The sequence below is a fragment of the Quercus suber genome, unplaced genomic scaffold (genome assembly GCF_002906115.3).
Source record: "Quercus suber isolate HL8 unplaced genomic scaffold, Cork oak 2.0 scaffold_213, whole genome shotgun sequence".
Taxonomy (NCBI): Eukaryota; Viridiplantae; Streptophyta; class Magnoliopsida; order Fagales; family Fagaceae; genus Quercus; species Quercus suber.
Window position 1 is genome coordinate 667,472 of NW_027069671.1, and position 16,698 is coordinate 684,169.

Here is a 16,698-nt window from a genome sequence, read left to right on the forward strand (position 1 = left end):
AACATCAACCGTTCGTGACTTTTTCAAAATGGTTTTTTCAAGAATTGTTGGGACATGTTGAAAATTGTTGGGAATTTTTGGAATTTTCACAACTTAATGAATCAAAATTCAAACTCATGTTTTTTTATGTTGAATTTGCTAGATTGAGAACTCTAAGGGTATGTTTGTATGTGTTATTTTTTTTCTTCTTCATAAATTTAACATAATTTAACCAAAATTGTAATGGTTTTGTCAAAATCCAATAGATTTTTGAATTTTGAATTTTGGGTTGACAGAGATGGCCGATTTGGAGCATCACCACCACCACCAAACTGAACCGCTGCAAGTAGCGTGGAATGCTACATTTATGGCCAATGTGAGCTACTTAAGAACCTGCTACTGGGGAAATCAAGGACAGCCTTAGATTTGGAGAAATCTTAGAATTTTCTCTGACATTTTCAAATCCATTCTGCAACTAGAAAATCCAGTACCTCTGAAAATTGAACAGTTGACTGAAAATGCCAACTTTGAACATCACGGAGGACCATTTGACCAATGACTCACATATCCCTTTTTTTTAAAAGGTGTTCTTTGGTCTCCATTGTTTGAATTTCTGCACTTTCTTAGTCTAGGGTTTTGAAAATTTGGGAATTTCTTCAAATCATGCATTTTTAAGCTTCTGTTTACACTTTAAATTAATGGGTCATGTTCCAAGTTCTGTCTAGGGTTTTTCTATGTTGCCCATTCTTGTTTATGCACACCAAGTGTTTGCTAAAATGACAAATTCCTAATAGGTCCATTTTTTTATGGGTTATTATCTCATACTTTTAGTTTGGATTAAGATGGACTTTGTTTTGGAATCAAGTTCTGAGTTCGATTATCATGCACTCCTATGTACATCTAGGAATTATAGGACTTCTCTCTCTCTCTCTCATCTTTTTAGTATTCCTTTCATGCTGATTTTTTAGGATTGAATGTTGGACTAGTGGCCTAAGGGTTCATGACATATCACACATAGGGTTGTGCTTTTGCATATTGACTGGTCTCAAGGTGCATTATGGCTCCATGTCGCCTACCCACAACCACTGCTACTCCCGGGTACGATGAGAGTCAATTCCAGGACCTTAATGCATTTATTTTGTAATTTAGTGTCTTTTCCAAATTTGACCTTATTTGGAAAGTGCAGTAACCTTCACTGAGCTTAGCCACACCTGTCTCCTTAATTCTTTAAGTCCTGTGCTTTGTAGCTAGCATAACCCTCTAACATGGAATTATTGACCACAAAATTATTTCAGATGCAATATATTGAACCTAATTATCAAAATCTAACATTTTATTTAGGTATCCTTACCTTCACTAACCCATAGTATATTGACCACAAACCATCTTAGCTGTCTCAGTTTCATTGCAACTTTTATTTTTCCCAGTCTTTTTCTTATAGTGTTTGATCAGCAAATAAATTTCTTGTATGCGCAAACACATAAAAAAAATAGAAAGGACACAGTGAAAAGGAAAATCACAACCTCACAGGACAAGAAACAGAGAACTCATAGAAACTCAAAAACAAACAACAAACCATACTGTTTACCAAACCTCTGCTTAATAGTTAATTTTTTTTTTTTAGGAATTTTATTTATTAACAAAGATCACTATAAAACAGACCAAAAAAAATATTTAACTACAACCAGAAGATCTGATGGCATATTGCAATAGAGAGCAAAGACTAAGACACAGACATAGTTATTATAAATCTTTAATGTTGGATTAACCTGTCCTACTAAACAGAAATAGGCAAGGTAGAATGAGCACTTCAACAACACCCTCAAGCATCTACATAACCCTCCTCATAGTAGGTCTAAGATATGGATATTCTTGAATACACCAAATGGCAACCATCACATACCTCTCCAGCTTCTATTTGTCATCCAATTCCACCACATTATATTCGACTAGAGCATCTAGTTCTCCTTCCCTATAGTAATCATAAGCCCAATCATTCAAAATTGCTTTTTCTTCCACAATTGTCTCCATATCTACTCTTCTTTGGCCGCAAATTTTCTCTAGTAGCGTGACACCAAAGTTATAAATGTCGACTTCGGGTGTGATTGGCATGTTCCTAAACCATTCGGGTGCAACATACCATTTCTTTCCTCTGATGTTACTTTGAGTTTTGCTTTGGTTCATTCTCAAAATTTTCGCCAATCCAAGGTCAGAAATTCACACATTGAAATAGTTGTCAAGAAGTATGTTTTGAGACTTTATATCACAATGGATAATTTGGTTGCTGCACTCTTCATGTAAGTACCAGAGTCCTCTCGCAATCCCAACTGCAATTTGGATTTGTTGATTCCAACTAGGTTTCAAGTTTCCGAAAAGACAACTTTCCAAAGTGCCGTTGCTCAAGAACTCATATACCAGCACATTCACTTCAATCTTGAACTCTCTCATGATCTTGAAATGAACTACTTAATTTCTTGACTGCCACTAGGATGCTAGAACCCATTTCTATAGCTCCTTTGTAAACAACACCAAAAGCTCCCTTTCTCAATTCTTCCTTGAAACCATCTGTAGCTTCTACAAGTTCTTGGTAAGTAAAGCATCTCAAATTCATCTCCACAGCGCCAACATTTCTCATAGGAGTTTTGAGCTTCTTATGGTAAATAGAGATCTTTTCTAGCACTTCAAAATATGTATGAGTTTATCCAATATGTATTTGTTAGCACTTCAAAATAATAAAGATCTTTTCTAGGACTTAGCTTGTCTTCTTCACAGCCTTGAATGAAGTCTGGTTTGCAGCTGCCATACGGGTCATTTGGATCGAGTAAGGAATATCCCTTGGACATGTACAGATTGGCCTCTTATCAGATCCAAGGGTGCATATACTATTAAAACCACAAGTGCCACTATCTGTTAATACAGAACTGGCAACCCAAATGTTATCCGGCACAGACCAAATTGGAGTCCAGATTCCATTGGCATTGGAATTCTTTAGGTAAGAATATAGCATGAAAACTCCATTAAGGTTGAGAGTGGCTCTAAAATAGAAATTAACAGTTGACTCTAGCTTTTCCTGCTTTAGAGGAAGTGTTTGGTTGTTATCTCTCAAAATGTAACGATAGCCTGAATGGCCAAGGACCAGTTGTTTTCCAGGATTCGATGTTACAGAATCACATGTACCACGTGTATAATTAGCTTCACAAGGATTATCCATGGGAAAGTTTATGGTATTGAGCACAAGATTTCCATCACAAATCAACCGTAGCTGGAACCTTCCTTTGGAATAGTGTGTCTCTGATTGTCAAGAAGAAAGCACCCCTCCAATATCCATATTTTGTGAAGGCAACAACGTATCTGTGGGATTGTTGAAGCTCTCCCATATCTTATTAAAGTTGCTATCTTGAAGCACAAAGTTGCCTGTGTTGCTCATAACACATTGGCTACAGTACCAATAATTCTGTTAGATCTCCATAACTCATCCCCTTAAGGACCAGTAAGTACTAGCTCATGGTCAGCAGTTAGCTCCACTTTGGATCCCCTAGGTGCAGGGTTATCTAGTCTAGCATACCAAACTATGGTTTTATCTGGTACTTTGGCAAACCAAATGGAAATCAGGAAGAGATCTGTCTGGTTGAGTTGGTTAAATCCAAAGGCAAAATCACCTGAAGGTGATAGCCATTGAGTGCTTCTGTCAGTGGCTGTGAGAGAGTTTCCAATGGTAACATTACCATTATTTTGACCAATAGAGAAAATTGGTAACAGAATTAGTAAGAAAAGAAGGTGGGGCAGAACAAAATCCATGATTGCCAGAGTGAAATGGGTTCAATCAACAAGAATACATGGACCTGACTGGTTTAATTTAATAGCCTATGACGACAAGAGGAATTGCTGTTCTAAAAAGTCAGGCAAAAGGAAAAGCAAAAGCAAAATGCTCTATTAAAAATTTTGCTAAAAATTGTAATGAGGGTAATGGGTGGACTTAAACAACCTGATGCCACAAAGCATTTTTCATAAACGAATGCTTCAATTGTTTTTTATTTCTTTTTTTTAATGGCACAATGTTTTATAAGTTATATACTTTTATGTAGTTATTCAATTTTTGTGAAAAATATTGTGCAAATTGTTGTGCAGGTGGGTTATCCATCCCTACCATACTACAATGACGAGGTTTTGCACACGTAAAATAACAAACAATAAACACCCATCTCCATGTGGCCAATCCTAAGGATCCACGAAGCTGACCCCAGTTGAGTTGGGATTAGGGCCTAGTTGAGTTAGGCTGTGTTTACATTAGATTGTCAACCCAAGTATTCTCATTCATCAGCCCAATATACGTGCTCATCTCATTTTTGATTGACTAATGCATGCTCCAAAGAAAAAAATTAGAAGATATAGATTGAAATTCAAGTACGACATGAAAGGCATACATCAATTCTTGTTTGCTTAACAATTACAAGACCCATCCAAAAAACTTAGATATCTTTACTTTCTTCTTTTCCCATGCAAGTTTTGGCAACTCACATGCAAATATGCTTGTCTCAGATTATACTATTTTACACAGCAGGTAGTGGCGGTGCAGGGCCAACTACATTAGCTACTCGCTTTTTACTTCTTGGAGAGGAAGTGGTTGCATATAATAAAGATCTGTTTCAGCAGCATTATACGAATGAATTATTCCTTTTTTTTCTAGTGATTCCGCATTCTGCATATGATGCCTAACTATAATAGTCAACTATTCAATAAGGACAAACGATCAAACTGAAGCCTATAGTGGAATGCTCAACATTGACTTTGGAAAAGGAATTGGAAAGAGTGTTGTTTTCCTCTTGTAAGTTCTGTTAGAAAAAAAAAGGCGCTTACAAAGCAGTGAATTTTCATGCATAATGATATAGTTTCGTCCAGAATGTTCATCAAAGTTATAGTTTCTGGCCTGTAGCATTTTAGTGAAGAAAAGAGGGACAACGCTAATTGATAAATACAGTAACACTGCCTCTCAGTGAATCTATACCAAAAGCTGTCTTAAAAGTAATCTTATAGCCCCTAGCTATTAATTTTTTATAGGATAGCTAAATGTGGTAACTTACCAAATGTAGCGTCCAACAAGATGGAGGACAACTGAGTTGGTTAATTGCATAAATCATTTGTACTGGCATTTCCTTGCTTTATCAAATCAACTTTCAATAATATGAGCTTGAGCCTTTTTTAATTTGTTGTGGTTTACAACTTTACATAGCTAATGCTGCTTTGGTGGAACCAGTTGCTCTCTGTGTACCTACTCAACGCAAACACTTGAAAATTCTTTATCTCCAATAACAGTTCTTCTCAATGGAACCCTCTTTTTTCCCCTTTTTTCTTCCCAGGAATTTGCCTGAAGTAAGAAGTGCTTGTGAGTTCCTAGGAGTAGCAACTATTAGTGCTCGATTTGGAACTACACCGTTCTTCTGGAATTGGGCAATGGAAGCAATGACAAGTCTTCTTCCTGCGGTGTGCTCTTACTTTACTAGGTGTTTCCACTTTTCCTTGGAAGGGAATTTGGAAAGTTAAGGTTCCTAAAAGGATGGTTTTTTTTTATGTGGATAGCAGCCCATGGTCAGATTCTAACTTTGAATAATCTTATGCTTCATGGTCGCCCTTTGTCGAATTTTTGTTATTTGTACTGTTGCAATGCGGAATCTGTGGATCACCTGTTACTTTTTTGTCTGAAAGCTCATTCTTTGTGGATGTATATGCTTTGATTGTTTGGGATCGAATGGGTCATGCCAGGTTCAGTTGTGGACTTATTATTTTGCTAGTATCATTGGCTTGGGAAGCATAGCTCTGATATTTGGGATTTGGTTCTAGGTTGTTTAATGTGGACTATTTGGACTGAACGGAATCGGCGGTCTTTTAAGGATGAGGGGAAAACTGTGGTTTAGATATTAGAGTATTACCAACGGACCCTCTTTGATTGGTCTCGATGTTAGGGTTTTTTGAATTGTTCTACCCTTTTGGATTTTCTTTCATCTATTAGAATAGATTAGGGGCTGCTTCTATCTTTTTGTTCCTTTTTTTTTTCTTTTGTCCGCTATCGTGAACTCTTTGTGTTTCTCTTACTTTTCTTTTATTAATAATATTCTCTTCTTACTTATCAAAAAAAAAGTACTAGGTGTTTCTTTTTGATAGGTCACAATCAGAATGATCCATTGTGATTAAACTAATTAATTAATAAGCCAAGTTATTAATTAATCAATTTATCATGCAATTGTGTGGAAGCACAGACAAATCACCAAATAATTAAACATGCAGCGAAAATTAAATGACACGGTAATTTGTTTATGAATGGGGAAAAACCTTGCGGCAAAAATCCCACCGAGTGATTTTCAAGTCACCACTCCCGAAACTTCAATATTATCAAATCAAGCGGTTACAAGTAAAGGAATCCCAAGTACCTTACCAATTTATAGTTGAACCCTTACCCCAATACCCAATTGGACTTGATCTGTAGTGATAGTTCCCCCTTTTGATGCACGGCTCCCAAGTACGTGACTAACCAGTTTGATGCATGGATCCCAGTACGCGGCTTACTCCTTTGCACGAATCCTAGTACGTGACTAACTCTACAGCAACCCTTTTATTGTTGTAGTTGATTTGCAGCAGCTTCACATAGAAACACCAATAAGATCTTCAAAGTTGGTGCAAGAGAGTTTGCTTGGTTACAGAACCCAAAGGCGTACAAGAAATACAGCAAGAACTCTTTCTTCTATAGGAGGAGGCTAGGGTTTCAAAAAGAAAACCTTATGAAGCTCTCTAGGGTTAGGTTTTTCTTTTTCCCACCTCCATTAAATAGGAGCTTAATGGGCTCTCCTATTCCAAATAGGTTTACACAAACCTTGGGCTTTCCTAGTCCAATAAGGATTATACAAACCCATAAACAAATAGCATTTTAGAATAAAAACATTGTGGCTATAATCTGAAAATCCGTAAGCTCGATCGATCGAGACATCTATCGAGCTTTAATGAATCTCGACAGATCGAGATTCTGTCGAGGAGGTATCGAGACCTGCAAATTGCACTTTTCTTGAGCAGTTCTTGAGTAATCTTCATGTAGTGACCTGAAAGGGGGTCTTGCAATCCATGGAATCCCACATCGCCTAGGGAAGCACATGAAAATGTGTTTATAAGGAATGATCTTCCTTCACTGTGTAGAGGCCTTTTCCCCAGCGCAACTTGGGGAAGAACAAAACCGTGAGGGGTATGGGTCTCAAAAGCGGACAATATCTACACAGTTGGGGCAGGGTCGTTACAGATAGAGCCAGGTTTCGATCCTGGGACCTGTGGGTTATGGGCCCACCACGCTTCCGCTGCGCCATGGAATCCCACATCGCCTAGGGAAGCACATGAAAATGTGTTTATAAGGAAGATCATTCCTTATAAACACATTTTCATGTGCTTCCCTAGGCGATGTGGGATTCCATGGATTGCAAGACCCCCTTTCGGGTCACTACAATCTGCAGCTAAGGGAGCTCTAAATTATGCCTTCAGCTAGGTGACTCTTAGCCTCACCCCAGCAAGGATAGACTTGTTTTCATGGGGATGTAGTATCGGGTCTAGAGGACGATGACCCAGTAACTCAAGACACAACGCTGGCCACCCCAGCTTGACACTCCTAGTCACTGGCAACCCATCAATAGGAACCCCTAGCATCACCTCAATATCCTGTAAGGTGATGCCCATCTCTCCATGCGGTAGGTGGAATGTGTGCGTCTTCGGACGCCAACGCTCAACTAGTGCTATGATCAACATGTGATCCACTTCCAAGTTTGGAACCTTGAATAACCCTTCAAAACCCGCCTCAGTTATGTAGCGAGCAATTCGGGGGTCTAGCCCATGCTGGGGTAACTTGCAAGATCGGTGCCTACACTTTAGCACGCCTGGCACTACCTGCACACGAAAGAGCACTGTCTTAGGATATGCAAGAAACAGTAGGCTAACTAGTTAGCTATGAACATTTTGCAATATGTTAGTTACGATGTTAACTAGTTATTCACTCTAGCTCAATAGCAGATAGGATCAATTCAAGGTCAATGACATTTTTTAAAATTAGCACTAAGGTAATGGGCATTATGTTTTGAAATGAATGAACAAAGTGCCTCACTATGTCAAATGGAGTAGGGAATTAGGAATCAACAAAGTTGTCTTATGTGTAGCCATGCCTAATTGTGTGTGCACATTTGCGAAAATAATTCCGAATGAGATCTACTGACTTTGAATATTTCTACTCCATACCATTTTCGAGTACTGTTGTTAATGAAAGAGTGTTTTTAAGTTCACGATTATTTCTGCTTCATACCATTTTCTCTTTGGATTATATAAAATTCTGCCTAAACCAAAAGAGAAATGCTACCATGTCCAACATCTATTTACAAATAATCAAAGAACCCTACAGAAATAAAAAAAAACAAATGATTTCGACATGTCCGAAGTTTAGTACAACTACGTACCTGACTGGCAAGCGTCTCCCACAGTGTCGTGGATCAATGACCCGGCTGCTGTGTTAATTGTGTATTTACCGTGGGTCCAGGAACCACATTTTGCAGTTGCTGCATATCTGACACGCATGCAATCATGTTAGACACGTAGGTCTATGTTTAATAGTGAAGAAAAGCTTGGCTTTTGCAAGTAAACACAAGCAAGTATTTCAACAAGGTTCTAGAACAAACTAACTGAAACAAATATAGAGAGAGAGAGAGAGAGAGAGAGAGAGAGAGAGAGAGAGAGAGAGAGAGAGAGAGAGAGAGAGAGAGAGAGAGAGAGAGAGAGAGAGAGAGAGAGAGAGAGAGAGAGAGAGAGAGATGAGTGAGTGAGTGAGTGAAAGAGAAACAGAGTGAGAGAGAGATTTGACAAAAAATTGAAAACATATAATTGCTCATCTAAATTATGCATCATGCATCTATATATACACTGATTTTCAATCCATTTAATCATATCAAGGAAGAGTTAAATTAAAACACTAAAATATAAAACACCTAGCTGAGCATATATGCCTAACTTGATCCTAATGTTCATGGCTGCAAGGCATAAACAAAAAGGACACATAGTTGCAGAATGTATAAGCAACCTAACCAACCAACCAACGTGCGAATCAATGTCTAAATCAAACAAAGTAAACCAACAAATGAACACAGCAAAATGCAAACCAATGAATCAATTAAACACCACAAAAAACACCATTGGAAAATACTAAAACATAGTTCTAAAAGGTACCCAACTAACCCTAAACAATTTTGAGATTATGGATACAAACGAGACAAAAATGGAAAAAGAATTCTTAAATTTTTTGCAAGAAGAATATAAAAATAAATTATCTAGCAATTTTCTATAAAAGCCACAAGCCACAAGCCACCACAAATCTTAATGCTCCCCCTAACCTAATCCAACCTATTAGGAAAGGATTGGTGACCCTCAAAGGCCACTAAGTTCCCTTTTCAACCCCACATGTAGTAGATGATAATAATAATAAATTGATGTACTTAATCAACAAACATAACCCACAAATGGCTGCTAATCTGACACAAGACAGAAGCTTCAACGGGCTTAAATACCAAATTTGATGTAGAATTTTTAGGAATTTCAGCACTAAAAAGAACATCAAATAAAGAAAGATAAAACACTAGGCAATCACACCTAGGCTTTTGTAAGCAATCACACTTAGGTAGGAGATAGCAATCGCGCTTGAAAAAAGTTGGAATGTTATTGAAATCTATCGATATTATCGACTACAATAAAGCCATTATCTAGGCTATTTCTAAATCCTTTCTTAGAAAGACTAGGAATTCTAATAACAAAAAAATAAGTACTTTAATAACTTCTACTACAATTCTAGTCTCTTATGACAATCAATTATGCATCTATACACAAAATGTGGCAGCAAAGGTTTTAGGAACCCAAAACAGTAGATATACAGGGCATTTATGAGCTCAATTTAGTTCAGTGATAGTGGATGTCCATGATGTGCATTTTATGGTCTGTGTGTAGATATATGCGTGCATATCCATTATACACACATTATATCTATTATATTAATAACTTAAGAGAGTGGAAGCTTGCAAAAGCCAGTAAGTTTGAAGCTTGTAAAACCAATAGCTTCTCAATTCAAGATCATTTAGCATTGAATTAAATAGCAATTTTCCCTAATTCAAAATCATGACATAACTTACAACATAATTTCCTGAAATTATAGAGTTGAATTAAAAAGCAATTTTCCCTAACAATGGACACAGTTTTCATGCTAACTGTATCTTACATGAATTTCTGCCTTATATGTGCATCAAAACCTAGTTCAAAACCAAACCCAACAAAGCTAAAACAGCAACAATAATAACGAATAGAGATAGAGAAAAATCTAATAGAGAAAAACTTAAGAAGCCACACTCAAATCAGAGTACATGCACAATCAACACTTAACTCAGATTACATGCAAAGGGAAAAAATGAAAATTTGAACTCAGCATTTAGAAATTACTTTAATACGTTTCTACTCCTTTAACTCTGAAGATGGATTGGGTTGAGCTTCGGCTATGGTGAGAGTGAAAAGGTGTGGGTTTGGGTGTGGGTTTGGATTGAGATTCAATCCAGCGTTGACTGACCGATTTGGTTTCGGTTCGGGTAGAAATAGGAGAACTTGAATATTCGTTGAACTTGGGAAGGCTCTACTAAACGGACTAAGGGTGGCTACTCATTGGACGGAGGAAGGGAGAGAAACTGTAGAGTAAGGAAGACAGAGACAAACTGTTTTAGAGACGTTACATTCAAAAGTGGTTCATATTCTGCACAAAACTCGTTTCTACAATGCCGATTTATAAACAGTTACGTGGGAATATTTTATTGCCCAAAAGCCACGCTGGATTGCCACTGTGGCAAGAACCTGCCTAAAACTCGGTCTTTATATAAGCGAGTACTTTAACTAACTCAATTTTAGCATCATCGAGTATCGAAATAGGGGCATGCCCCTATATAGTTTCAAAATAGGGGCATAATGCCAAATATTTTTGCCCAAAGGGGCAAAAGGCCAGATAGTCCTCCAAAATGGACCGAATGGACTGAAGTGGATCGAAATGGACCGAAAGGACTGAATTAGACCAAATTGGACTAAAGTGGACCTAATTGCTATGCTAATGTGCCTCAAAAGAAGCTTAGCAGTAATAAATATTATGCTTCACCTTTTTGATGTTATATAGATTTGTAAAACTTTTATGTAGTAAAATTTGTACTAGCTATAGTTTCACTAAAAAATAATTCGGAATTTTTTATTATATTATTGATGTAAAACTAACCAATATCGTTTAAATCTTCTTTTCACAACTAAAAATTTAAATGAAAAACATTAATAAGATGCACTATTTAAAAGATCTTATTGTTGATTAATATTAATTTAAAAAATTCTTAAGTGACTTCATGTACTAATAAATTTGGACAAAATAATTTAAATTAAAGTTATTTACAAATAGATCTTATAATTGAAATGGACATAATGAACCAAAATACTATGTTATTGTGGATATACTTCAGCTTTAAGATATTATATAGATAGGTCTATTGGGCACAAGGCCCACTTTTGATTTCTTCCTCCGATTTGATAATAACGTCGGCAAAAATGACAATAAGATCACATTTGTAGCGAACCGGCCAAGCTAGCTCTCTAGAGCCTAACTATTAGACCTTGTGTAAACCGCTGTAAGGGAAAAAAAATATTGTAAAGCAATGCAACATTTATGTAAAGGGCGTGTTTATTACACACACAAACTTACACACAAGGATTTTAATTTGAAATCCTAACTTGAGTCACGAGTTTTGTTTAAAACACACGTGTGTGTTAAGAGTTATTTCCCTTTATATTATCCCCCATCGAACTAACTATTAGTTCAACTCTTCATAATCACTTAATTTTTCCATATCCTATTGTGGAAAAATTGAGCAATAACAAGTCTAATTTGCAAATAGCATAGCCCTCTAATATCAAGTTATTTTAGATGCAAATTTACCACAAAATTATTTTAGATGCAATTGATTTGGCCAATTATCAAACTATAATTTTTTTGAGGTATCTTTTGTTGTAAAAGCAGCAGCTATCAAATAGCAAAAATTGATTGTGAAAATATTGAGATTTAGAAAGATCTCAAAAACAAACAATAAGAATGAAGAAATCAAAAGAAAAATAGACATAAATGCATATAAAGGACACTAAAGATTTACGTGATTTGGCATTAGCCTACATCCATAGCGACAACGAGAAGAAAATTTCACTAATAAATTGAGAGAATACAAAGACCATGTAGAGTGTAGAGACACTCACAAAACCCAAAACTCAAATACACCTAGATAGCTCCTCCTCACCAATACAAAGAATAGGAGTTGCACTAAGGGTGCGTTTGTTTCAGTGTAAAACCATTTCAGGAAATCATTTTACACCTGAGTCGTGTGTTTGGTTGCGCATGAAAAATAGATTTTTCGGAAAAGTATTTCATTTGACTGTAAAAAGAAGCCTTTGACCCGGAAATTATTTTACATTTCTATTTTAATTTCAAACCATTTCTGGACCGAGCTTCAGATGCGCAAGAGAGAGAGAGAGAGAGAGAGAGAGAGAGAGAGAGAGAAACGGTGACCCTCTGCAGACTGTTTCTCTAGACCGACGACCCACACTCCACCGGTCTCGTCGATTGCAGCACCCCACCGATCAAGCAAAGATCGAACCCAGTCACCTCACACGCCTTCGCCTTCGCCTTCGAACCCACATGCCTTCGCCTCAAGCAAAGAATGTAGCACCGCGCTGACCCACACACCTTCGCCTTTGAACCCAGTCGCCTCTCTCTCTTCCTTCTTCCCTCAATTTGACTGGATTTGATGATTTTTTTTCTTTGGTTTTGTTTCTTTTGTGTTTGTGAACTAAGAAATGATATTATATATTTGTTTGGAAGCTGAGAAAATGTGAGTAAATGTGAGCAACAAGTAGAAAATGTGTTTTCTATAGTATTTTCAAGAATACAACCAAACACCAGAAAATATTTTTCAAAGCATTTTTTAAAATGCAACCAAACACTTGAAAATATTTTCATTTCCCGAAAATATTTTCACCTGAAAATATTTTACACTCGGAAAATATTTTACACTGAAACAAACGCAAAGAGAAAATTTTCTCTATATTGCACAATACCCTCAAAGAGATCTATCTCTCACTAAAACGAACAAACCAAAAGCACACAAAATACCCAGCTACAATCCTCGAAACCTGTGACAAAGCCACACTGGCTAAGCCAAATGACAAATTATTGCACCACCAAGAGCAGAGCTTCTCACAAACTAATTTCAAGTCTGTCCCTATAATGGAGAGAATTTGGGCAAAACCTTTTGTGGTATCATCTTTCCATCTGTTTATAAGACTTCAATAGCTATTCTTAGATGGATAAGGAATACATTTCATAGAAACTAGAGTTATTTATCTTATTAACAAATTTCTTCACATCTAAAAAACTATGAAAATTTGTCTTTAACAACAACATCTATCTTTAAATTTGTCGTCCACCCTACAATACAGGAACCAATATAACAAAGATCACTACATAAATAGACAAAAATAAGCATACTACTGCAAAATTTCTTACAGCATATTGCAAAAGAGCACAAAGACTAAGTGGTAGTTATTTTAAATCTTTCAGTATGAAGTGATTAAATGCTAGATTGACCTATGCTACCAAAAGGATACAGGTAAGGTGGAACAAGCACTTCAACAACACCATCAAGCATCTAAGCAATCCTCCTCATTGTAGGTCTAAGAGTTGGATCTTCTTGAATAACAAGGTTTTCATACTTGAACCGTTCATTGAACCGTAAAAGGGAAAGGTTTAAGGTTTTTGAGGTCGAACCGAGGTCAAACCGGGGTCGAACTGTGATGATGTCATAATTAATTTAATAATTATTTAAAATATGAATTAATATATTAAATTAATATAAGTAGAAAAATGAACTAAAATAGTCTAAATAAATATAAAGATCTAATTTTCAAATGTCTTTTTTATATCACAACTTTCATAAGGCAAATAAAAAATATGAAATCTTAAGCAAACATAAATATTGTTTGATAAAACTAAATATTTTACTTTTTTTAATCTTTTTGTAAGATTTTATGTCTAAATTATCTCAAGTTATGCTCAAGCCCATTAGACCATCCAATCAATTGTTTTATGCCCAAGCCCATTTGAATATTCAACTCTTTATGAAAATTTTTAAAATAAAAAAATAAACAAAAGCTAGAGGAGTGACTGGATAAAGACTTAAAGCTTTACAAAATTGATTAAATAAGGAGCCCAATGAAATTTTAAAAAGAGTGGTTGATAGAAAGCAAGCTGTCAATCATCTTCAAAGCCTACTAAAGCCTACATGCTTTACTTGTCTATATTTATGGTATGTGGTTGTAAAGATTCTGACACTCCCAACTCCCACCATTCAATTTTCCACTATCCTTTGTCATTTCCAATGTGGTCACATGCTTGGGTTCATAAAACTAAAAATTAGTACAAAAGAAAGCACCGGCTCTTGGAGTATCTCAATGGCTTGAATACTTATAACGAGTACAAAAGAAAGCTAAAAAAAAAAAGAAAAAAGAAAAAAGGTTAGCATCTGGAGGTGAGGACGAAACAAAGAAGAAGAGTAAGATGCTTGGGTTAGTCATCTGGAAGTTAGTCACATGCTTGGGTTCACATGATGAAGGCTGCTTGCTCTGAGGGTTGATTTCTTCATTTTTGCTTTTTTCCTTCTTCTTCATTGTCTTCTTCTTCCTCTGCTTCTTCTTCTTCTTCTCTGTTTTTTATTTTTATTTTTCTCCCTTTCATTTGGTTCCAGATCTGAAAAACCCAAAGAACTGTTGAGTATTTACCAAAACTTTGCCAAAAAAAGGGAACCGTCCAAACCTCAAAAACCAGTCACGGTTCTCAGAACCGTACAGTCTGACCACGGTTCGCACGAGTCACTGCTTTTTTCACAAAGAACGGTTCTTGAAGCTAAAAAAAACTGCAAAACTCAGAGGTTCACAGTTTTCTCAGTCGGACCGTACAATCCGGTCTGGGTTTCAAAACCATGTTAAATACACGAGATGGAAATCATCATAAACCTCTTCAGCTTCTCTCTGTCAGCCAATGCCTCCACATCATATTCAACCAGAGAATCTAATGCACCATTCAAATAGCAGTCATAAGCCCAGTTAGTCAAAATGGGTTTATCATCCTCCTCTATGTCCATATGAACACTTCTTCGACAGCAAATTATCTCAAGTTGCATGACACCATAGCTATAAACATCCACTTTGACAGTGATGGGCATGTTCCTAACCTATTCGGGTGCAACATTCCCTTCTGTTCCTTTGATGTTAGTATGAGTTTTGCTTTGGTCCATCATCAAAAGCTTTGACAATCCAATGTCAACAATTCGAGTATTGTCGTCAAGAAGTATGTTCTGAGGCTTTATATCACAATGGATAATCTGGGTGTTGCACTCTTCATGTAAATTCAATATTCCTCTCACAATCCCAACAGCAATATTGATTTTTTTTATTCCAACTACGTTTTGAGTCTGCAAAAAGAAAACTTGCCAATGTCCCATTGCTCAAGAACTCATACCAATAATAGTTGTGGCCTCTCAACACATATTCCAAGCAGTTAAACCAGATTTTTGTGATGTGTTTGACCAATCACATTTGCTTCATTCTTGAACTCTCTCTCATAATCTTGAAAAGAACTATGTAACTTTTTGATTGCCACAGGGACAATGGAGCCCATTTGTATTGTTCCAAAAGCATATGTTGCACCTGAATGGGTTAGGAACATACGCATTACTATTGTAAGGTTGAATTTATTCAATCATGTATTGGCTTTATTCCGTGCCAAATTTGCTTGTATTTTAGCAATTAGATACCATGTATTTAGGTGAGAATCATGTAAGGGTTGTGTGTGAGAGTGTGAAGAAAACTCAAGATGTGTGCAAATCAAAGGAGTCTCGCGACTGGATCTTGCGACTAACTCGTGACTGGCAAGTTGCCAAGGTGGCACACATGTGAAGCATGCAGGGAACTAAAGGGTCATGACAACTGGAGCACTACAGGACAAAAATACATAGTTTGGCCAGGCAGTTAACTCGCAACTCAAAATCGTGACTCATTCCAGTCTCTCTTCACTACTCTCAACCTTAATATCATTCTTCCTCTATCCTTGTTGCTGTTATCTTCATGTGTGTCCGAGGTTCCTCTCCCTCCTTACACTTGTCAAATAGATCACTTGAACCTCCCATACTCGCGTTTGATCAAACCTCTTCGGATCCGAGGACTCATGACTGCTCGGACGTATGAGCATCTCCTCGGATGGTATACGTGTTCGTCTCCAGGCATCCCCCATTGGCGTGGGCTTCCGACTGAAGGCTTCATCTCCTCGGATGAAGAATGTTCCTCTTTTAGGGCCTTGGGCCGAATAAGCTGGGCTGGGTTTTTCTCCCCCCACAGCGGCAATTGTTTCTCTAAACTTAGAAGATAAGTCAATTTTGTTCTAAATCAAGCGAACTTAAAATGATTAAGTTGTTTTATCTAAAAAAATTGATTTATTTTTGAAAGATAAGAGATAATTACATGTTAAGAGCACTCACAGCAGTGAAGCTAAATAGCTATATAGCTATTTTAGCTTCACCAAAACACAAAAATTCATAC

General features: G+C 36.7%; 2 pseudogenes; both read right to left on the minus strand.

Annotated features, from left to right (window-relative positions):
* Positions 1 to 1,239: 1,239 nt before the first annotated feature.
* Positions 1,240 to 3,777, minus strand: LOC112009888 (G-type lectin S-receptor-like serine/threonine-protein kinase RLK1; annotated as a pseudogene).
* An 11,309-nt stretch (positions 3,778 to 15,086) lies between these two features.
* LOC112009889 (G-type lectin S-receptor-like serine/threonine-protein kinase RLK1) lies at positions 15,087 to 15,835 on the minus strand (annotated as a pseudogene).
* Between the last annotated feature and the right edge of the window lie 863 nt (positions 15,836 to 16,698).